This window comes from Ahaetulla prasina, chromosome 12, assembly GCF_028640845.1.
Source record: "Ahaetulla prasina isolate Xishuangbanna chromosome 12, ASM2864084v1, whole genome shotgun sequence".
In the NCBI taxonomy this organism is placed as follows: domain Eukaryota; kingdom Metazoa; phylum Chordata; class Lepidosauria; order Squamata; family Colubridae; genus Ahaetulla; species Ahaetulla prasina.
Genome location: NC_080550.1, coordinates 16,993,647 through 17,016,908, shown reverse-complemented (window position 1 = coordinate 17,016,908; position 23,262 = coordinate 16,993,647). Strand labels below are relative to the sequence as shown.

Sequence of the window (23,262 nt, the reverse complement as noted above, 5' to 3'; positions counted from 1 at the left end):
GACCCAGGCCCAAGTAGGTAGTAGGAAACTTCAATCAGTGTAAAAACAAACAAACTTTATTTGAACAGCTGAGAATTACTTCATTCTCAGTGTAGTTCAACTAAATTAAAGCAAATTCCTCCCAAAACAATTCCTCAGTCCTATCACCAACCTCGGTCCAATTAGGCAAACTGCCAAAGGCCTTTCTTGGCAAAAGTTCAAAAGACACCGACACAAATTAAATGCAACAAGACGAAGCTATCAACATAGTTTTCCGTTGCTGGTCCTTTAAGCCTTATGGGAAGGGCCAATCATCTCTTGACCCTACACCCGAATCATCCTTTTTGCTTTAGCAGCTCTTCTCATGCATGCATTAGGGAGCTCTTCTCATGCATGCATTAGGGAGAGGCTCCTCCTGTTCCTCTGCCTCACTACTGTCTGCCTCTGGAGGCTCTGGAATCTGCACCTGCCGATGGCCCTGGCCCCACCTCAGCCTCTGACACAGAGCCTCATCCAGGCCTTGCCCTGCCCCCAAGGCTGGTCCACACTCTTCCTCAGCCTCATCTCTGTCCGACTCTGTTGCCAGCTGCTGGCGGACCACAACATGTGGAAACAGGATGGAAACATTGGTTTTCCCCATTCTAAAGGTCATCTGGATGAAGAATGGGATGCTCTGTGTGAGGGGTCTCTATTTGCTGTCACCAAGTTGCTGGTTTTATTTGAACATCCCATGGCCCATTCTCTTTTTTGCCCAAAGTTCAATACACTAGCCATGCTGAGCAACACCCTTAAACACCTGAAAAATATTGTTATGGATAAGAAAATGACTTGGAAGCCCACATGTATTCAACTGGCTATGAGATCAGAAACAGTCTTTACATGATGGCTTGGAAGCAGGGGTGAAATCCAGCAGGTTCTGTCAGGTTCTGGAGAACCGGTAGCGGAAATTTTGAGCAGTTCGAAGAACCAGTAGCGAAAATTTTGAGTAGTTCAGAGAACCAGCAAATGCCACCTCTGGCTGGCCCCAGAGTGGGGTGGAAAGAGATTTTGCAATATCTTTCCTCCAGGAGTGGGGAAGGAATGGAGATTTTGCAGTATTCTTCCCCTGCCACGCCCACCAAGCCATGCCTGCCAAGCCACACCATGCCCACCAAGCCACGCCCACAGAACCGGTAGTAAAATAAATTGGATTTCACCACTGCTTGGAAGGCTACTCTTGAGCAAACTGGACAGAGGTGCCTGCCATTTGATGAGATCATTTGAATTTCTTTAGAGCACCCCAACTCTGGTTTGGGGTCTGAAACTTAGAGAAGAAAAACCAGCATCCTTCCACCAGGTTTGCCCACAATCTCCTCATTTTTTTAAAAAAAATAGAATAGAAAATATAGACATTAGAAAAGAAACCACAAAAGTCAATTGCAGCAAGCTGAATTTATTCACACTTTCTCTGCATATTGAACATGCAGCCTATAATAATGGATTAGTAGCCCCCCAGGCAACAGGGATAAAAATGATAATACTGTCAGCTTTTGTGGCAGAAACTATCCATTTCCGGCAAATAAACTTGAATTTCCTTTCCTGCTTATTAAATAAGTGATTGGTGGTGTCCATTCTTAGAACATCTGGCAGCTTAATGGGAGTACATGAAGATATTGTTTATGTACGAATCTATTTACATATTCTTAAAAATGTGCTAATTGCCTTCCTAGAAAGAAAAAAAAGCAAACACATTGATGAGTCAGTTAAAAAAATATCAGTGACAAAAGTACAGTCTGCAAAGCAAGACATTTACAATGGGAAAGGACAGCTAACCAAGGAATGCAGATTAAGCCAACAGGAGAGTGAAAACATTTTTAGACATACACACAACAACGTTAAGTTTCTTTTTCTTTTGATAATATTTACGTTGTGATTGACAGAAGGACTACAGAAGGATACCTGTTTTCCTACTTCTAGGTAACAACCCTTTGAGCATTGAACCCTCACTGTATTTCAGACATCATTATATTAGAGAGGGTCCAGAGATATTTTACTAGGAGAATTCTCCAATCTTCTTCTCAAAATAAAATTCCCTATCCCACCAGGCTTGAAATCTTAGGTCTAGAAAGCCTCGAACTACATCGTCTACATTTTGACCTATGCTTAATTCATAAGTTTATTTACCAAAACATTCTACCTGTAAATGAATAATTTAAGTTCAGCCATAAAAAGACAAGGGCCATCAATAGATTTAAACTCAGTGTAATTTGCTCTAATCTTGATTGTAGGAAATATGACTTTTGCAATAGTCTAGTTAGTAAATGTCTGGAACAATCTACCTGATCCTGTTGTTAGTCTCTCTAATCCCCATACCTTTTACCTTACCATGAACCTTTCATTTTTCTTAAGAGGTCCCTAGGGGGGCGTGCATAAGTGCACCAGCGTGCCTACCGTCCCTGTCCTACTGTCCCCAGTTATATGTAATCATTCTATGTGTTTGTGGCTATGTTTTGCCAATTTATATCCTTTTTTTGTGTGTGCCAAAAAATTTTCATGTGTTCATGTCTGTGTCTACTCTGTTACTTGTTTTCTTGTAAATAAATAAATAAATAAATAAATAAATAAATAAATAAAGTAAGTAAGTAAGTAAGTAAGTAAGTACTTTCATCTCTTTGCTTCCTATATGCAGGAAATCCTCCATTTACAACCATAATTATCTCTATATAATATAAATTTGGATAAATAGCAAAAGCTTTGGGAGAGAAATTGGAAACTGATAATGGCAACATCATACAAGGAAAAACTCTGTAAAATGTTCTATAGGTGGGATCTGCCCCCAGCACGATTGGCCAAAATGTTCATTAATACATCCCCAAACTGTTGGAAATATAATCAAATACCTGGCGCATATCACCATATGTGGTGGACCTGTATAAAGGCAAGGAAATTTTGGATCCAAATTCATACGTGGTTAGAAAAATTGACTAGACAAGAGTTTAAGCCAGAATTATTTCTATTAGGCATTATATCAGATGGTTATAATAAAGGGACAATATATCTAACATTACACATCTTGACAGCAACAAGAATTGTGTATGCACAGCAGTGGAAGAGCGAAAACACTCCTTCAGAGGAGGAGATTATAAGGAAGATACTAGTCTGTGTGGAAATTGACAGACTAATGCTAAAAATAAAAGATAAAGGAGATACAGAATACTAGGCTACATGGAATAGATTCTATCAATGGTTAGAAAGATGAGGTAGAAGTTGGAATGCGAAAGAATCAGGTTAGGTGGACATGGAAAGAGATACTATGTATGTATTAGAATGTAGATATTAGAATGATGGATAGATAAGATGACATTCTAGAACAGGGGTCAGCAACCTTAAACACTCGAAGAGCCATTTGGACCCATTTCCCACAGAAAAGAAAACACCGGGAGCCACAAAAACCTTCCTGTGCCTGACTATTTCTTGAGCGGCCACAAAACTAGCATATATAGTTGAATTAAATATTCTGTTTTCTTCTGAAATTTTCCTTTTCTTGGATTTATCCATGGTTGGCCTACCGGGGATTGAAAAGCGGGTGTCGCACATTGGCGGTTATAATGCATATTTGGCGGTTATAATGCATATTTTGAGTGACAGGGAGCCACAGCAGAGGGATGAAAGAGCCACATGTGGCTCCTGTTCTAGAATATGATGGTCAGAAATAACTACAACACTAGCAATGTTTAAAATAGTATATATCAGTGGTGAGTTGCTACCGGTTCGTCCCGGATCCGGCGAATTGGTAGTGGAGTGGCAGGAGGCTCTGTCCACCTGCTGGGATGCTTCTGCACATGCACAAAAGTGTTGCGTGTGTGCGTGCGCGCACACGCACACACACACACACACACGAGTGAACTGGTAGCAACCTAAATTGAAACCAACTACTGGTATATATGTTCTTTTGTTTTTACCATTGTTTCATGGCAAGTGGAATGCCAGGACAATTAACGCTGTATTCAATATATCTATATGTAAATAATAAAATATATATTTAAATAAAAACAAACTTACAACCACAGTCGAGTCCAGCATTTCTGCTGCTAAGTGAGACAGTTGTAAAGTGAGCTTTAATCTCATTTGATAACCTGTCTTGTCACGGTCACTAAGTGAATCAATGTAGATGTTAAGTTAGCTAACTGAACCTGACTTTCTCATTGACTTTACCTGTCAGAAAGTCACAAAAGGTGATCAAAGCATCCCAGGACACTACAATCATCATAAACATGAGTCAGTTTTCAAGCCTCTGAATTCTGATCACGTGATCATGGAGATGCAGCAACATGAAAAACAGTTTTAAGTTGCTTTTTTCAGTGCTGTTGTAATTTCAAAACAGTCACAAAACAAACGGTTGTAAATCGAGAACTATCTATCATCTATTCGGTAACTATGAAAAACGGGAGGATCTAGATAAGCCACAATGTTTTCATTTCTGCCTCATAATTCTATGCAAATGGGGTCAGTGAGCAAATTATAAGGCGGCAATAAAACTTAGTTTGGAGCTATGGTTTGCTTTTAATATACTGATTACAAATGCACCTTAGAGTAATATGTTAATAAGGTACACATGGTTCATTTAGAGTATTTTAGCTTATTCCTAATTTTTATATGTCCCTTGAGCTTGTAATCACTCCCTAGGCAAAGGAAGAGTCACTGAAACAGTACAGAAAGCAAATTACAAATTGACCAAATAACTCATAATTATTGCGCCGATCCATTAAACTGCCTGTGGTTTATTTACCCAATCAAGGTAAAAATAAATAATGTTTTAATGTGAGACCTGGACTTGAAATGTAGAGTTACATGCCACTCAATCAAGATCTGTTTCATATCAGTTTTATGTTGTAGTTTAACTGGAGGTCTCTTGTATTACCTCTCTTCAATTAAAATTAAAAAAAAAAGTCACAAGCACAGGCAACGCACTTCTGTTTTTTGGTCTAATTTTTCACATCCTGGACATAAACTGTTTCAACACCTACCCTCAAAACGATGCTACAGAGCACTGCACACCAGAACAACTAGACACAAGAACAGTATTTTCCCGAACGCCATCACTCTGCTAAACAAATAATTCCCTCAACACTGTTAAATCAATTACTAAGTCTGCACTACTATTAATTTTCTCATCATTCCCATCACCCATCTCCTTCCACTTATGACTATGACTGTAACTTTGTTGCTTGTATCCTTACGATTTATATTGATTGTTTCCTAATATTATTTGATTGCTTATTTGTACCCTATGACTATCATTAAGCATTGTACCTTATGATTCTTGACAAATGTATCTTTTCTTTTTACGTACACTGAGAGCATATGCACCAAGACAAATTCCTTGGGTGTCCAATCACATTTTGACAATAAAAATTCTATTCTATTCTATTCTAATTTTCTGTAGTAGATATAATTTATTTAACACTACCAACAATACAGCTACCCTTCAAAAAAACCTTGACTTTGTGTCAGAATGGTCAAAAACTTGGCAACTCCAAATCTCAACCAGCAAATGTTCAGTCTTACACATTGGAAAAAAGAATATGAACACTAAATACAAGCTCGATGGACATTACCTTACAGATGACCCCCACCCTGTCAAAGACTTTGGGGTTTTCATATCCAATGATCTAAGTGCCAAAGCCCACTGCAACTACATCGCAAAAAAGGCTTTAAGAGTTGTAAACCTAATCTTATGTAGCTTCTTCTCCAGAAACACTACTGTTGTGACCCAGGTTCCTGGACCCGGACTCCTGGACTCGGATGATTCAGAAAGTGAGGGAGAAGACCTGGCCAGCCCTGCTTCTCTTGAGCCCTTTCCCTCCCTGGCCCCCACTCAAAGGGAGGGGGAGGGGCCGGCACAGCCTGATTCCATGGAGCCTCCTTCTGATTTGGCAACGCCCCAAGAACAGTTTTGGAGCGATGCAAGGTCACGTAGACGTAATCGGCGTGCGCAGCAGCGGAAGAGTTGGGACAAAGCCAAGTCATAATTGTCATGCAGTGACATCTGCAGAGACTATAAATAGGAGGCGGGACTTCCTGGTTTTTTGTCTTGGACAAAGTAATGAGTTGGCGCGAGCTAATGAATTGGCGCGAGCTAACTATTTCAATGGAGGGAAGAATATATTCGTGAGTAATTCTGGCCTTATCTATAATTTCCTCGTTATCTCCAGAAACTTGGCAGGCCCGTGGGTAGACGTGGCCAGGACATGTATCTATGTAAATAAAAGGAAAAAAGGAAGGCCTCTGACGGACTCTTTGCTGGGAGTATTGGGGGAAGGGAAACAGAACATTTTGTCCAAGACCTGACTAAAACATCTTCTACCAAAGATGGATCAGCAGCAGGTACAGCAGCAGTTACAGCAGCTACAAGCAGCTAATCAACAGCTCCAGCAGCAAGTGGCTCACTTGGCAGGCCAACTTGCTGCCAGGAATGTGCCTGCAGCCCCCCCCCCTCCTCCCACCCCTCCTCCTCCTCGCAAGTGCCCGATAACCGTACCGGATAAGTTTTCTGGGCAGCCTGAGATGTTCCCGACCTTCTTGGGACAGTGCCAGCTCTACATGGCTATGAGGCCAGAGGATTTCCCAGACGACCGGGCTAAGGTGGCCTTCGTGATTAACCTTCTTTCCGGCTCGGCTGCTCGATGGGCCACGCCCCTCTTGCTCCAGGACAGCCCCCTGCTGGCGGACCAACAGCGTTTTTGGCAGCACCTGCGCACCATGTATGAGGACCCCGTTCGAATGCTGACGGCAACCAGGCGCCTTAAGGAACTCAGTCAAGGGAAACGCCCCCTGCAGGAGTACATCGCCGAATTTCGTCTTTTGTGCCAGGACTCTGACTGGAATGATGCAGCGCTGGTGGACGCGTTCAGGAGGGACTCTCAGAGGAATTGCAAGACGAGCTGGCCGCGTGGAGGCGCCGGACCCTTGACAACTTGGTGCCCTTTGTCTCCGCCTCGATGCCCGTCTGCAACGGCGACCGTCCCGTCGCACCCCCGGGACCCTCCGTCGACATCTGCACCCCACTTCCTGCACCACCAGCACCCAGGGTCGCCCCACGCTTTGTAACCGCTGAAGAGCCCATGGAGTTGGGAGCGCCAGATCTCGCCTGACAGCCCAGGAGCGGAACCGAGGCGCCAAGGGGATTGTGCCTGTACTGTGGGGAGCCCGCCACTTCGCCGCTTCTTGCCCCAGAAAGCGGTGGGGGCACGCACGCCGTCCCCGAATCACAGCGTGACCAATCGAAGCGGAGCAGGCCCGACCTGGGAAACCCTAGGTCGGGCACGCACTAAGCCCCACTGGACGTTGCGGAAGTAGACTCTGGGCCCCTCGGCATCTGATTCTGGACACACGGATATGGTTGGGGAACCAGTCGGACGGGCTCCAGGCGCATGCGCTGGTGGACTCAGGGCCACAACAAACTTTATGGACCAGGCCTTTGTGACCCAGTTTGCGGTCCCGTGGTTCCGTGGACCCTCCGATGCGGTAGAGACAATTGATGGGCGAGAACTGGTGTCCGCCCCATTAAATTTGCCACCCAGCCTTTGCGCCTGGCTATTGGGGACCATGAGGAGGCGATCCAGTTTTATGTCACGGCGGACCTTCATTTTCCTTGGTCCTTGGGATGGCCTGGCTTCGGACCCACGATCCTCAGGTGGCCTGGTCGCGAACGCCATCTCTTTCCCGAGTCTGCAGTGCGTCGATCACATCCGCCACACCTGTGCCGCCAGAACGCCCCCACCGCTGCCATCACCTTGCCTCCTGAGCTGACGGACTTCGCCGACGTGTTCAGCGAGAAGGAGGCGGACCGACTACCCCGATCGGCCCCACGATTGCCCGTGGACCTTCTGCCCAACGCACCACTGCCTGTGGGACGCCTGTATTCCATGTCGGAGCCCGAGTTGGCCGCCTCAGGGACTTCCTGGACAAAACCTGGCCCGAGGGTTCATCCGCCTTCAAAGTCCCTCTCGGCCCCGGTCCTCTTCGTGAAGAAGAAGACAGGGGACTTGCGCCTATGCTGTGATTACCGCCGGCTAAACGCCATTACGGTGCGGAATCGCTACCCCCTGCCGCTCATCCCGGAGCTACTGGAGAGGTTGCGGGAGGCCACGATCTTCACCAAGCTCGATCTCCGGGGGGCCTACAACCTGGTGCGGATGCGAGAAGGAGACGAATGGAAGACGGCATTCGGCACCCGATACGGACACTACGAATTCACTGTCATGCCATTTGGGTTGACCAACGCTCCAGCCGTTTTTCAGCACTTCATGAACGACGTGTTCCCAGACATGTTGGATCGGTTCGTGGTTATCTACACGACATCCTGATTTACTCCCGGTCCAGGGAAAGCCACCTTCGACACGTCTGGTTCTGCAACGCTATGGAGCAACAACTCAATGCGGTTGAGAAATGTGTCTTCTTCCGGACTTCCATAGAATTCCTCGGCATATCATCTCGCCCGAGGGCATAGCCATGGACCCATGTAAAGTAGAAGCTTTGTGTAGCTGGGAAGCCCTCGTCGGGTGAAGGATGTTCAGCGCTTGCTGGGCTTCGCCAACTACTACCGGACCTTCATCCCGGCTTTGCCACACTGACAGCTCCACTTACCCAGCTCCTCAGGAAGAAGGTTGCATTCCGTGGGGTCCCCGCAGCAAGAAGCATTCACAGCCCTCAAGAAAGCCTTCACAGAACCCGTCCTGAGGCATCCCGACCCGCTCCGGCCTTTTGTGGTGGAAACAGACGCGTCAATGTGGCTCTGGGAGCGGTGCTGCTACAGGCTCCGACGAATGGTGGCACACTTTTCCCTGCGCTTACTACTCCCGGAAACTCAACCTTCCGAGCGCAACTACACTATCTGGGAAAAAGAGTTGCTGGCTATCAAGGCTGCATTCGAGGCTTGGCGACACCATCTGAGGGGCCCGACATCAGGTGGAGGTCCGAACGGACCATCGGAATCTCGAGCACCTCACCACAGCTCGGAAGTTGAACCAGCGGCAGATCCGTGGTCGTTGTTTTGCCCGGTTCAACTTCCGCGTGACCTACATTCCCAGCGGTCACAACCGGAGGCGGATGCCCTGTCCCGCAAGCCAGAGTACCTCTGCGCCAAGGACCCCTTCCTCCACGGACAGTGCTGCCGGCAGAAGCCTTGGCCGCAGCACGGGAGCCAGTGGACTTGCGGGCCCAGGTGCGAGGCGCAGCGCCAGGACGCCTGGTCGCAGCAAAGGAGAGCGGAGGTGGGCCCCACGCCTCCTTGGACCTTGGAGGAGGACTTACTCAAGTTTCGGGCGATTATATGTGCAAAATCTCAAGCACAGGGGGAATTTAATAAATAATTGTGCGTCATCTGCAGACAAGCTGAGGAATCAGGAATAAAATTAGCTCCTTTAAACACACAGGCTAACCAACCATCTACCATCGTTTCATGAAATTCCTCTTTTTAAAACTGTTGTTTCATGACCTGACTTCCCTGAATGGTTTTTAACATCAGGGAAGACCTATAAAACGTCCTATGCCCTTGAGTATATAACACAACTCCTACCTTGTATTAGGGAATGAGTATTTCTTTGTTACCGGCTTTTTTAAAAAAAAAAAACCCTCCGTTTTTCCAATCAACTATTGTCAGCTATGTTTTACACTGCAAATGCTAATAGGTGAATGAATAATTAGGCAACAGCTTCCCAGCTGGCATGCAGCTCCCCTTTGTCAAACCTATTTTTCTTTATTATAAAACTGTCATAGAGGAACCATTTCACCATCAAATATCTGTTTAGAAAAGGGCAAAACACAATTGTCAGTACTATGACAGATGTAGAAGATGGCCACAGGGAAAGGAAGGGGGTGGGGGGACTCAGCGTTAAAAAAAGAATGAGAATTGGAATTTTGGAAAATCAGTTCTGTTTTCAACGGCTTTCAGTTCAGCAGTTATTTGCAAAGCCACCTCTCTGATAACATCAGAGGCAAATGGAATTATGTGGAAAATTCTGGATTACGCTTCACATCATTTACTGCCAGTTACAAGAAAAAGGGTAATGGAGCAAAGAGAGAGAAAAACAGAACACTGTAGATTGTTAGTTGACTTTCAAAATAGGGTGGGTTTTTTTTTTTCAAAATCTAAGAAGAAACAGAAATATTGAGGTAGGGCTAACTGGGGCGTTGGCAAAGTCAACTAATTACTTGTATGCATGTTGTATGTATATATGTTGCTTGTATCCTTATGATTATTATGATGAATATTGATATTGTTTCCTGATTGCTTATATGTACCCTATGACTATCATTAAGCATTGTACCTTAGAATTCTTGATGAAGGTATTTTTTTTCTTTTATGTACACTGAGAGCATATGCACCAAAACAAATTCCTTGTATGTCCAATCACACTTGACCAATAAAAAATTCTATTCTATTCTATTCTATTCTAGTAAATTTCCCTATTAAAGTGGTTAAAGGGACATGGTGGCTCAGTGGCTAAGACCCTGAGCTTGTCAATTGAAAGGTTGGCAGTTCAGCGGTTCGAATCCCTAGTGCCACGTAACATGGTGAGCTCCCATTACTTGTCCCAGCTTCTGCCAACCTAGCAGTTTGAAAGCACGTAAAAAAAATGCAAGTAGAAAAATAGGGACCACATTTGGTGGGAAGGTAACAGCGTTCCGTGAGCCTTTGGCATTTAGTCATGCTGGCCACATGACTCTGGAGATGTCTTCGGACAGTGCTGGCTCTTCAGCTTTGAAACGAAGATGAGCACCGGCCGCTCCCTAGACTAGAGTCAGGAACGACTAGCACATACGTGTGAGGGGAACCTTTATCTTTATTAAAGTGGTGAAGGGTTTGGTCTGCCCCTGAAATGCATATTTCTTCATTTTAGAAATTAGAGTGCACACACCCCACACACACTTCAGGGGTGCCACATCTTTGCAACGTTTGCTTAGCAAACGGCAAATCTCAAACAGGGTGCATGTAGCTTTCAGCGTAAGTAGAAATACTAACAAATTGCAAAGGAGAATGAACATTTTCTTTCCGCTTCCTTGTTTTCCCCCCACTCTGCAAACCGATACCATATTTCAACATCCAAGCAAAAGAAGGCAAAAACCACAAAATGTTTTATTCCTCAAAAACCATGTTACAAAAGTGCTCTTAAGTTTGGGAATTCCTGATGAGTAACAAACACACACACACACACCAAAAGAAAAATAAAAAAAGGTCAGGAAATGATCTTATCTTTCAGTCTGAGAGGTTCTAAATACAACGTGTGGTTGTCACAAATGAATCAGGAGTTGCACAATTCCTGTATTAAATGAAGAAGGGAGGAATTATACTTGGTTTCAATATGGGCAACTAAGTGCTAGGTGGAAAGAAGATCAAAAAATTGGTATAATGCAAAGGGAGGAAAATTTAATAAAGCAATTTAGAATCAGACCCAGGAGCATATAAAGAGATTGTATAATGTGTTGCTTGAAATAGACCCGGAAAAGGATTTGGTAAAGGACTGTATGATAAAATGGGCACAGAATATTCAAGAACCAATAATGTTGGAAACATGGGATAAAATCTGGGTTAGAAATGTTAAGTTTACACAAGCACAGAATTTAAGGGAAAATTTTTATAAGATGTTTTATAGATGGCACTTAGATCCCAAAAAATTATCATGTATGTATCCTGATATCCAAGCGAAATGTTGGAGGTGTGACTGTAATGACGCTACGAATTTTCATATTTGGTGGACTTGCAAGAAAATTAAGGCCTTTTGGATAAGAATTTGGTGGATTATTCAAAATGTCCTGAAGAAGAAGATAAAGTTCGAGTTGCACAATTTTTTAACACAAACACACACATACAGATTCCAAAACCTACACACACAGAGAGAGAGAGAGGGGGGAGGGGGAGAGAGGGAGGGGGGAAGGAGAGGGAGGGAGATGGAGGGGGGGAGAGAGAGGGAGGGGGGAAGGAGAGGGAGGGAGATGGAGGGTGGGGAGAGAGAGCTGGTACAACTTTTAAAGGGTTGCATTGTATGTAAGAAATTACTCCTCCTCCACAGAAATACACAATACTAGGGATGAAAATCTTCTTGGGATCCACCTTAGAAGTACGGGGAAATTTCCTGACAGTGGGAACAAGTAATCAATGGAACAGCTTACTTTCCAGAATTGTGAGTACTCCATCACTGCAGGTTTTCAAAAAAAGACAGGACGACCCATTGGTCTGGAATGGTATCAGATTTCCTGCCTTAAGCAGAAGGTTGGGCTAGAAGACCTCCAATGTCACTTCCAGCCCTATCATTCTATGTTCTAAAGACACATGTGTAGGAATTTAGCACCCACCCCCCTCCTAGAAGAATGAAATATTTTAGAAAATATTTAAAAAGGCAGAATATTTTTCCCTGGATGAGAAATGGAGAAACATGTTTTAAAGACAAAGCAGCTCCCTGCAACTTCCTGCCACCCCCCACCTTTGTCAATGGGCCATCATCTGCATCATAATAGAACCCATCTAGCAACTGAAACTCACTACATGGCACCTGGGAAGATTACATCAGCCAGCAAGGCTAGCTAAGACTCCCACCCCCTGGGAGTCTGACAGCCAATCAGGGTACTCTTCCTGTGCCCCAGGAAATTCAAAGCTCAGAGAAAGCATAAAGTCAGGGAGCACACAGGATCTCATCCCTTTTCTGTTCAGGAACTCAAGCCATGTGATCCTGACCACCATTAAACCATCTTTCCAAGCAGTCTCCATGTTTCCAGTGTCTTTGTCCCCACTTGGAACTGAACCCAGATGGATATTTCTTCCAACAATTATTTCTTCCAACACATGCAAATAAATATTAATATTATTCCAATAACAACAACAACAACCTAGGACGCTGGCAGCAACCTGCATCAACCATTAGCACCAGTCAATGGTATTTGTGATGCATTTTTAAATGTTCAGTTGACTGAATTTCATGTTTAATGAATAATGTAAATTAATAATAGCAACAACAACAACAACAACAATAAAGTGGAAAAAAGTTATAGAAAATGAGAAGGTGAAGATCTTGTGGGACTTTCAAATACAGATGGATCATCATTTGGAACACAACACACCAGATATCACAGTTGTGGAAAACCGAAGCGTACAATTTATTGACATTGCGGTACCAGGAGATGCCAAAGTTGAAGAAAAAGAACTGGAAAAAAATCATGAAATTCGTGACCTGGCCATCGAAAGTACACGGTTATGGATGAAACATGTCACAGTGATACCCATTGTCATCGGGGCACTTGGTAGCATGTCCAAGAATTTTATAAGACACATCAAGAAATTGCAGCTTCCTGCAATAACACCAGCAGAACTGCAAAAAACTGTGCTACTTGGAACATCGTACATCTTAAGAAGATACTTGGTTGATACCTAGGATGCTGGCAGCAACCTGTATCAACCATTAGCACCAGTCAATGGTATTTGTAATGTATTTTTGAATGTTCAGTTGACTGAGTTTCATTTTTAATGAATAAAGTAAATAATAAAAATATTAATTAAATTGTTCTCTACTTTCCATAGGAGAAAATAAAAATAAATAAAGCAGGGTGTTAGGCTTCTGACTAGGTAATTTGACCTTTTGTTTTTCATTCCTAAATCCTTTTCTTAGGGTAAAGAGGTAAAAGGTAAAGGTTCCCCTCGCACATACGTGCTAGTCGTTGCCGACTCTAGGAGGCGGTGCTCATCTCCATTTCAAAGCTGAAGAGCCAGCACTGTCCGAAGACGTCTCCATGGTCGTGTGGCTGGCATGACTCAACGCCAAAGGCGCACGGAACGCTGTTACCTTCCCACCAAAGGTGGTCCCTATTTTTTCTATTTGCATTTTTATGTGCTTTCGAAACTGCTAGGTTGGCAGAAGCTGGGACAAGTAACGGGAGCTCACCCCGTTACACGGCAGCACTAGGGATTTGAACCGCTGAGCTGCCGACCTTTCGATCGACAAGCTCAACGTCCTAGCCCCTGAGCCACTGCGTCCCCTAGGGTAAAGAAAAGAGTGACAAATGTTCCTACCCCCAACCTATGTGCCATTCCAATTCTTACTCTTACGTTCTATGAATAAAAGCAAAAAATAAAAAAATAAAAATAAAAAAGGAGGAGGAGGAGAGGGGATGAAGAATTTTCTGGTATCCTTCTTCCCCATCCACTGTGTAAGTAAAACAATGGGCAAATAATCTCTCAGAATCAGCCTTTATTATTCCCAACATCCATTTCTCAAGACAAACGCATCTCTGTTAATGGAGCCGAGACACAAAGAAAATGACAAGGAACAGTAGAAGAGGCCCTTCTAAGATGCAAAAGCAGCGGATTTTTTTTAAAATGGATCTGCAAAGATTGAATATCAGCTTTAAGAGTCTATCAAATGTTGTTCCCTTAAAACTTCAATGCCGTCAGCTTGCTTTAATAAACTCCTATCACAGTGATTCCCCCCGTCCAATGTGCTAATCGTTCCATCACATTTGTTAAATCTGCAGAAATTTATTTATTTGTTTTCTTTATTTATTTATTTTGTCACACAGTATATATAAGCATAAGCATGAAATAACTATACAATATATAAGCATATATATGAGTATGTAATAACTATATTAACTGGATATAACGAAAGGAAACAATAGGACAGGAATGGTAAGCACATTTGTGCTCTTACGCACACCCCTTATAGACCTCTTAGGAATGGGGGGAGGTCAATAGTAGACAATTTTTGGTTGAAGCTTTGGGGATTTTGGGAAGAGACCACAGAGTCAGGTAGTGTATTCCAAGTATTAACAACTCTGTTACTGAAGTCATATTTTCTGCAATCAAGATTGGAGCTTAAATATATATTTAAATACATATAATTAATTAAATACATATTTATTTTAATTAAATTAATTAAATTTATTTAATTAATTAAATACATATGTAAATGTATTGGAAACCTGGAAGTCCTCTCATCCCTGATACTCAGTGTCCATTGCTAGAGCAACTTCCTTGAATTTTCAAGCCTGCAATCTTTGCAAGCCTTCCTATTTTGAGAGACAAAGGCTGGCAAGTCCTAACTTTTATCTGAACCATGTGCTCAGGCAGCGGGGATAAAAGCCATACAGGAAGATCAGATACTGGTCTGACATGCACAATGCTCCCTTCAAAGAGTGATCTGCCCATTTAACATGGTGAATTACTTCCTTTTTTAAAACTTGCTTGGGCATGCTGCCTATAACAGAGGCACCTTGGAGCAGAGTGCTCAACTTTTGCTTCGTTTGTGCCATGAAATGCCGGGAATGTACCCTCTTAGCCTTCTTGAATTTTACTGGGTTTTCCATTTATTTATTTTTTTTAAAAAAACCAAAAATTAGCTCACTGTGTTTTAGAGCATAAACAATCTGCACCTATGAACTTCAATGTGCTCAAGCATATTTCTCATGGTGTGCTCAATTTAACCTTTAAGATTTACAAAATCATAATAGCAATAACAATGGGGTATGGGGGCTCTAACAGGGACGCGGTGGCTCAGTGGATAAAACACTGAGCTTGTTGATCGAAAGGTCAGCAGTTCAGTGGTTCAACTCCCTAGTGCCACATAATGGGGTGAGCTCCCATTTCTTGTCCCAGCTTCTGGCAACCTAGCAGTTCGAAAGTACGTAAAAAATGCAAGTAGAAAAAATAGGGACCACTTTTGGTGGGAAGGGAACAGCATTCCGTGCACCTTTGCCATTTAGACATGCCGACTACATGACCACAGAATTGTCTTTGGACAGCGCTGGCCCTTCGGGTTTGAAACGGAGATGAGCATTGCCCCCTAGAGTCGGGAACGACTAGCACATATGTGAGAGGGGAACCTTTACCTTTAAGGGGACTCTACCCATTAAAAAAGAAAATACAAAGATATTATGATGGAAGAAGTTTAAAGAGTAACAATGCTTTATTTTCCTAGCCTTCAAAATTCCCAGGGATGGTGGCAATAGCCCTGAAATGAAAGGACTGCACCTTGGGAGAGAAACTATGAAAATCTAGACAAACAATTGAAATGCAAATATATTGCACTGATATCAAAGGCTTGTATTGTCAAGGCCATGGTTTTCCCAGCTGTAATGTAAAGCTGGACCATCAGAAAGCCTGAACAAAGAAAAAAAGTCATGTCTTTGATTTGAGGCACTGGAGAAAATTGTAGAGAACACTTTGGACCACAAGGAAAACAAATAATTCAAGACTAGTTGAAGCAAAACCAAACTATTCACTGTAGGCATAAATAATGAAGCTGCACTTACACATATTAGACATACACTGCAAGGGCAAGCATCACTGGAGAAGATTCTGATGCTTGCAGAAAACCAAAAGCTATTGAAAGGAAGGTCAACGGAAGACAAAGTGCACAGAGACCGTCAATGAGGACACAAGAAAGTCACCATCTTGATTACTTAGCTGGAAAAGGAAGGGAGGGAGTAAGGGAGGGAGGGAGGGAAGGAGGGAGAGAGGGGGGAAGGAAGGGAGGGAAAGAAAGAAAGAAGGAAGGGGAAGGGAGGAGGGAGGGAAAGGGAGGGAAGTAGGGAGAGAGGGAGGGAGGGAAAGAAGGAAGGGAGGGAGGGAGGGAACGGGAGGGAGGAAGGAAGGAAGGAAGGAAGGAAGGAAGGAAGGAAGGAAGGAAGGAAGGCAGGCAGGCAGGCAGGCTTGCAAAATTCAGGAAAAGCAATTACCAACTTGCAAAAGGAAAGCAAAATTATGTTCTTTGGGTTATGAAGACTCAGAAAGAGTTGAATGATTAATCAACAACAAAAAGAGAGCATAATATAGGGATACAATGGATAGCTGGGAACAAACTTTACTAATGTGCTTTGTAGTGAAGAAGAATCCTTTGTGAAACAGTCTTTTGACTGAAAAAGGTGCTTCATGCCACAGAGACAATGAGATTCAAGAAGATGCAATTCTTCTTGATGAGCTCTTTGTGTCAGCTGGACTGGCAGTTCTCATAGATTCTGGGCAAGTGTTTACTTCCCTGCCAAACTACAAATACATGAGAGCAAGCAACCAAACGTGTCAGAGCAGTCCTGGCATCTTCATGTTCTCATTATTATATTTCATTGTATTTCTGGTACTGGATAGGTAACTTTTACCACAGAAATTCTGTTCTGTTTATGTAAGTCCTCTCTAAGGTTTAGAACCTCAGTTATGCCAAATTGTTGTGACTTAGGCCCAAGTAGTTATTACCAGACACAATCTGGTAATAAACAAATATATTTTATTAGAACAGCTGAGAATTACTTCATTCTCAGCTTAGTCCAAATTAAGTACAAAACAAAGTCCTTCAGAAAAAGTCCTTCGGCCTTATTACAAACCTTTGTCTTCTTTGGCATCCTGCCAAAGGCTTTTCTTGGCAAGAACCCCACGAAGTTCAGAAACAGGAGATACTGACAAGAAACGTTGCTTTTCTACAAAGAACCCAAGAGCCATTGCTGCCCTTTTAAGCCTTATGGGAGGGGCCAATCATTTCCTGGCCTTACTCCTGAGTCATCCTTTTTGCTTTAGCTGATCTTGCCTTCCGGCAGCTCTTCGCATGCGTGCACTAGGAACAGGCTCCTCCCGTTCCTCTGCCTCGCTGCTGTCCACCTCTGGTGGCTCCGGATTCCATGCATCACTCCCAGATGGCCCTGGACCCATCTCTACCTCAGACGCAGAGCCTTCATCTAGGCCTTCCCCTGATTCCAGGACTGGCCTATTGTCCTCCCCAGCCTCCTCACTGTCCAACTCTACTGCCAGCTTCACAGACTGCTGGAGGACCATAACAAAAATAATCAAACTAATTAATGTGCAAAGGCAAAACCCCAAAATTATCTCTTTATCCTAGAAGAATAGCATGCAAATGTCTGAAACTTTTCCCATTTCTTGCCATAGATATGGAGAATACCTCTAATGCTGGTTTCTCTTTTCTGTGTGGGCTGCTTAGAAACTGTGAGTTATTCTCCTCTTCATAAACTTTCAGACAATGGTAGAGGCCGCCCAGCTTCTGAAGCCGAGATTAAAATTTTGAATGAAATGTATGCAGTCACTTTTCTAATCAGCCTTGCTGAAAAATGACCAGCTGCCTTGGATACAGAAACAATGGAACAAGCAATATAATTTAAACAAACAATCTATAAGGTAAAGGTTCCCCTCACACATATGTGCTAGTCATTCCCGACTCTAGAGGGCGGTGCTCATCTCTGTTTTAAAGCCAAAGAACCAGAGCTGTCCGAAGATGTCTCCATGGACATATGGCCGGCATGACTAAATGCCAAAGGCACACGGAACATTGTTCCCTTCCCACCAAAGGTGGTCCCTATTTTTCTACTTGCATTTTTTACGTGCTTTCGAACTGCTAGGTTGGCAGAAGGTGGGACAAGTCACGGGAGCTCACCCTGTTACGCGGCACTAGGGATTTCAACCGCTGAGACTGCCGACCTTTTGACTGACAAGCTGAGCATCTTAGCCACCGAGCCACCACATCTCCTAAACAATCTATAGTGATATTCATTTCTGAAATTTATTGGATTGAAAAGCTAAGATCTAGGGGGTTTTTTTTTTCTTCCTTTTAAAATAGTTATACTATTTACACTGAAGCTTTTATCCTTTAGATTAGTGCGTCAACATTTTAAGTTCACTCAATTCACAGGGCTTCCTACAATTCAAATAAGAAAGCAAGCTGCTGTCTTGGTGTAACTAAGTGCATCTGGACTGAATCGAGTTACATATGGGAGAGAATCCTAGTGAGTTAAGTGCTCACTGTTTCACTTTTAGTCAGGCACAAACAACTTTTTCCTTTTTTTTGGCTTTAAGAAACAATTTCCTACTTCTAATATTAAGGCAACAATATGATGGTCTAAATCAGGGATGTCAAACTTGCGTTGTCACGTGACATATTGCAATTTTTCTCCCTTCACTAAACCAGGCATGGGTGTGGCCAGCGCATGACGCATCCGGCCCATGGGCCGTGATCTTGACAGCCCTGGTCTAAATGGTCTAGAGATTAAGACAGCAGGCTAGAAAGCAGCAGATGCTAAGTTCGAGTTCCACCTTAGCTATGAAAGTTGGCCGGGTGACTTTGGGCCAGTCACTCTCTCTTAGCCCAACTCACCTCATACGGTTGTTATTGTGGGGGAAATAGGTAGAGGAATATATACTGGATATGTTCTTCGCCTTGAGTTATTTGTGAAAAAATCATAAAGGCTGGATAGAAATAAATGAATAAAAATCTATCTAGCTTTTCTTCTTTCCCCATGTTGCTTTCCTCATTTTTTCTCGATCAACTTTTTCTCCATTGTGAAGAAACAGAAAACCCCAGGATAAATCGTGAGATATGTCTTGGTCTATTCCTAATGATCCAAAAAGCTTAGAATTTGTAAAGCTCTTCAGACATCATGTTTAATAGCATCTGGAGCACTGAAATTCCCCCAATTCAGTCTAATTCAAAAGATGGGTTATCTATGGCTTTTTAGATGCTCACAAACAATACCCAGCCTTCTCATCCAGCACGATCCATGATAAAGAGGCTGAGGACTTTGGTTTTACTACCACTGGATGGTCACACCTTGACTGTCTTCATTTTTTTTAAAAAAATTAGTTTTTATTGAGTATTTTACATATTTAAAACCAAAAACATAATGGAAAAAAGAAAAAAGAAAAGGAAAAAAAAAAGGAAAGGAGAAGACATACACGTATATCAAACATTAAATACAAAATACAAACCAAATATAACAACATTATATAATATTTTACAACCTTCTGCATCGACAGTTTCCTTTGCTATTAAATTCAGTCTTTCTAAAGACCTTGGCTGTCTTCAGTGTGATAGGTAAACAACAATAGGATTACCATTTACCCTTCCTTATACACACCCAGTTTTTTGTTTTCCTAATTATTTTGTTGTCGAGGTGCTAATTAAAAAGAAGCCATCTAATTTTTTGGGACATGAAACCTCCTCACCTCCTCCTGATTTAAACAAATCAAACCTTTAAATAGAACCCAAGTAGTTGCTTTATCTAATTCTAGGACAGTACCTTTGACATTTCCTTGTACACAGCTACAATCTGTCCCCTCCTATGCCCTCATTAACACTTTTCAAATATTTGAGCAGCGATTTGGTGACTATCATAATTATCTCCTCCTGCCCAATTGTTATCCAGCTAACATCGCACATCAGATTCCATCATCTCTCTTCTCTCTCCCTCCCTCTCGCTCATTTTAACACTCAATTATTTTCCCCCAGTGAAAGAACTCCAACACCGTTACTATATTTCACCAAAGCAGAGTGATAAAATTGCATACTGCAGTAGGAGAAAGGAAAGGTAGGGAGAGAAACTGAAATGCATCCAAGACTCTTGAAGCAAACATCAGGAGAGGGCTGGAGATGGGCTGTAAGATAAGGTCAATAAATCATAGATGGAACCAAATTTTAAATTAGGTAGCCAACAGCTGATGTCTGAATGAAGATCTGGTTCCTTGAGAATTGAAAATCGAACATTTCCTCATAAGGAAATACAATTGTATGAGAGTGCTTTCATTTTTCTTATTTTGATAGTTTTAGCCTCCTTGTAAGTCCAATCAAGTGCGGTGTTTTGAAATGAGGGACATGAACTTTAGAAGAAGAGAGCAATGGTTACATTTCATTAATTTTGGAATATATATCTTATATCCTGAACGCAAAAAAAAAAACAAAAAAACATTGAGGATAAAAAAAAGCCAGCTCTTTTTTCGGTTCAAACTGTGTTTGGATTCTCTCGTAAGATACAACTTGTTTGAATCCCTTGTGTGGGCCGTCCTGTACTAAACAAAGTCCATAGGACACCCATTTCTGAGAAAAGTTATGCATTACTCCATTTCTCTGCCTTTTTCTCTCTGGCTCCCAGAGTGTCACATTTAGTGATAAAAATGCACACCAATGCAGAATATGTTCTTCCCTTTTGCTTTGTCCATATGTTCTGTTTGCTTGTTAGATAAATAACATTTAGGTAAAGGTAAAGGTTCCCCTCGCACATACGTGGTAGTCATTGCCGACTCTAGGGGGCGGTGCTCATCTCCGTTTCAAAGCCGAAGACCCAGCACTGTCCGAAGATGACTCCGTGGTCATGTGGCCAGCATGACTCAACGCCAAAGGCGCACAGACACTGTTACCTTCCCACCAAAGGTGGTCCCTATTTTTTCTACTTGCATTTTTACGTGCTTTCAAAATTCTAGGTTAGCAGAAGCTGGGACAAGTAACGGGAGCTCACCCCATTACACGGTGGCACTAGGGATTCGAACCGCTGAGCTGCCAATCTTTTGATCGACAAGCTCAACGTCCTACCCCCTGAGCCACCGCATCCCTTTGAAATAACATTTACATACAGTTAATTATCACAGGAAAGACAAAATCAAAAGATAAGTTAGGGGCATCCAAATTCAAATTACAGCAAAACACTGTTTGCTTCTCCAAGTCTTTTAAGGTTTATAGGTTAACTCCAATTTTACTCAGAGACCTCTGCTCCTGAAAATTGGACAGCTCCAATCTAATGTACTCTGTTTAATAAACCGACTTCCTCATTATGCACCAGTTTTATGTTTGGATTGTTCTCATGGTATATGGTCTCAATTGCCTACCTGTGCAACCACACAGCACTTAATGGATTTGCTCAGATGCTACTAAGGGCATTGCTGGAAGTTAATAAGATTACAAAGATGACCTTATGAACATTTTTTTTTGGGGGGGGGGTTAACCCAAATAAAATGTAACACAACAGAAACCAGTTCAGTCTCTCAGGTCACCCCTGCTGGTGCAAAGATGTTAATAGGTTATGTGTGGGAGGAGGGAAACACTTTTCAATAGAGGTTCAGAAGGCCAGAAAGACACTTACATCAAAATTAGTTCAATTGATAGCATAAAGTCTTTTTCCAATTAATGGACTCATGTTTCCTGAAGAGCGAACAGATTTGGTTTCATGACTCCCACATTATTCATCCAAATTATGAGCTGGGTTTGCCTGAGATAAGTTTCTCACAAGTTTCTATAACACACATTAAAGTCTGGGCCATATGGATACCGTCAAGCCAATTTAGATCTCCCTCATAAGAATTGTGCTGTATTAGATGAAAAGCCAATAGAGTCAATCGCTTTGATCGCAATTCTGATTGATCAGATTTTGATCAAGGTAACAACTTGTCTCTTTAGGTTCTCTAATAATCATTTACGTAATTTACTAATAGAAAGGTTTGATAAAATCATGAAAGGAACTATTATCGTTCCGTTCATCTAACATCCTATAAAAAAAGCGAACCTAGGACACTAGACAGTCTCACAATTTTGATATGGGAATTTTGATTTGAAACCAGTTATGTTGAATAACTTCATCAAAAATTGCTGACCCAATTTAATTGTGCTGAATGTAAGTAGATGTCTTCAAATCAAATAAGCAGTTTGGTGGGCTTTTGCAGTGTTACACAATTTAACCAAACTGAAATTGTGATTTCATCTGAATTTATTCAACTGTCCACTCGACAATTCAAGTTTGATTTGACTGGAGTCACTGAGAGAATTTGAATCGAACCTATGTAAATCTGTATCAATTGGTATCTATTAATCTATCCTTTTACAGTGCTCACAAGTTGAGCCACAGGTATACTTAGCTTTCATATATATTTTCTACTCTTAATATAGGAAATATGAACAGGAACTCCTGTTCAAGGCGTACCCCAAACAGTGTAAAATGTTATAAACAGAGAGACAAGAGAGACAGATGCTTTGAAAGATGCCAGAAACATTAAATACAAAACCATCCAACATGGATAAACTCCACAACTAATTAAGTGGCAGACAACATTTGAGGAAGTCACAGTTTTTAATCCAGTAACTAATGGCACTTTCAGGATCTAGCCCATCAATGGATCTTAAGAAGCTTGTGGATAAAAGCTGGCATTATAACCATTATAACCATGTGCTACAAGGAGATTAAGGAATTATTAGTTCTGGATCTGAACTAATATTCATTGGCAAATCTCTTTAGGAAATGAAATGGAAAGCTTCCGTTTCTTGGAAAGCCAGCCTTCTACAGTGCAATCAATTTGAGCCACAGGTAAACTTTCATTTTGCACTCTTCATTTGAGAATGAAAGGGAAAGCTCCAAGTTGAGCCCTGATGCTTCAGCTAAGCATGAAGAAAACCCTAAATTCAGCGCCTGACATATCCAGTTAAAAAGCTTACATTTAGCGCACAATGAAAGTAGCTACACATGGCACAAAACTCTAAAGAACTTTGCCTGGGAAAG

The 23,262-nt window shown here is 42.3% G+C and overlaps 1 protein-coding gene across 1 annotated transcript in view; it reads right to left on the bottom strand.

The window, feature by feature from the left end:
- The window catches only part of CDH8 (cadherin 8), a 307,900-nt gene that overhangs the window by 117,378 nt on the left and 167,260 nt on the right, over nucleotides 1–23,262 (bottom strand). The window lies entirely within an intron of this gene.